Below are 1,904 nucleotides of genomic sequence, written 5' to 3'. Positions count from 1 at the left end.
GGGGCGTCCAGACGAGGAGGGGAGAGGGCAGGCAGGCAGGGAGGCTGGTGGCGTGGCGCGGCGGAGCGCGCGCGCGTCGGGCACGCGCCCATCCCCCTGTCGAGGACGAAGACGACAGAGGAGGGGCCAGTGGGCTGGGCCGGCGCTGGCTGCTGCTGGGCTGCACAGGTAAGCATTTTACATTTTTGTTTTCTTTTCTATTTTTCTGACATTTGTTTTGATTTAATTAAAATATTAAATCATTTTATTACCTTATGCCAATTTTTGCAGGAGCTAACTATATTATTCCAAAGCTCCTCAGCAAATGGCATAATTTTTGGACATATATTATAAATATGACATATATATATCCAATGCAAATAATTATCGGATTAATCCAAATGGCCAAAATAAATATCCATGAGCTCCTAAAAATATTGGTTTGATTTTTATCTCTGTCCAATATTTTCAGAGGGCAACATGAACATTTTCTTGGACCTTTTTGGAGCAACTTTTATTTGGGTCATTTCCAAAAATGATTCTGAGGGTTTCACAAATCCTCATTTCAAATTAAATGGAATTTAAACATGATGCACAAATGACTAGCTAGCCTTGAGCATACCAGAACTAGGGATGTGACAGACTTTTGCTCCCGTCGCCCATATGACCACTATCCGCACACTTCTTGTTGTGGCCTCTGTTCGCCACTGGTATGTGTCTCAGCTTGATGTCAAGAATGCCTTTCTTAATGGTGAGCTGCGTGAGGAGGTTTACATGCAGCATCCACCTGGGTATTCTGTTCCTGATGGCATGGTCTGTCGTCTTCGCCGCTCTCTCTATGGCCTTAAGCAAGCCCCTCGCGCCTGGTTTGAGTGTTTTGCCTCTGTGGTGACTACCGCTGGTTTTTCGGCGAGTGCTCATGATCCAGCGTTGTTTGTCCACCTTTCAGCTCATGGCCGGACTCTTCTTCTTCTCTACGTTGATGACATGATCATCACTGGCGACGACCCTGAGTACATTGCCTTTGTGAAGGCCCGTCTTAGTGAGCAGTTTCTTATGTCTGATCTTGTCCCTCTTCGTTACTTTCTTGGGATAGAAGTCTCTTCTACTTATGATGGCTTTTCTATTTCCCAGGAAAAGTATATCCAGGATCTTCTTGCTCGTGCTGCTCTTACTGATGAGCGCATTGTTGAGACTCCCATGGAGCTCAATGTTCACATTCGTGATACTCATGGTGACCCTCGTCTGATCCGACGTGTTATCGTCATCTTGTTGGGAGTCTTGTCTATCTAGCCGTCACTCGTCCGGATATCTCTTATCCAGTCCATATTTTGAGCCAGTTTTCTCTGCTCCCACTTCGGTTCACTATAGTCATCTTCTTCATGTTCTCCAATATCTTTGTGGCACGATCTCTCACCGTCTGTTCTTTTCTTGCTCCAGTTCATTACAGCTTCAGGCCTTTTCGGATGCTACATGGGCTAGTGATCCTTCGGATCGTCGTTCACTTTCTGCTTACTGTGTTTTCCTTGGTGGTTTTCTCATTGCTTGGAAGAGGAAGAAACATACCGCAATTTCCCGTTCGAGTGCAGAGGCTGAGTTGCGAGCTATGGCTCTTTTGACGGTAGAGGTGACTTGGTTACGGTGGTTACTTCAGGATTTTGGTGTTTCTATCACTACACCCAGTCTATTATTGTCGGACAGTACATGTGCCATTAGCATTGCGCGCGACCCTGTGAAGCATGAGCTCACCAAGCATATTGGTGTTGATGCTTTTTATGTGCGCGCTGCTGTGCAGGATCAGGTTATTGCTCTTCAGTATGTGCCTTCAGAGTTACAGCTGACGGATTTATTTACGAAGGCTCAGACTAGAGCACAACATGGCTTCTATCTCTCCAAACTCAGTGTTGTTCATCCACCATGAGTTT

Source organism: Triticum dicoccoides, chromosome 4A, assembly GCF_002162155.2.
Source record: "Triticum dicoccoides isolate Atlit2015 ecotype Zavitan chromosome 4A, WEW_v2.0, whole genome shotgun sequence".
In the NCBI taxonomy this organism is placed as follows: domain Eukaryota; kingdom Viridiplantae; phylum Streptophyta; class Magnoliopsida; order Poales; family Poaceae; genus Triticum; species Triticum dicoccoides.
Note: the sequence above shows the minus strand (reverse complement) of the source record.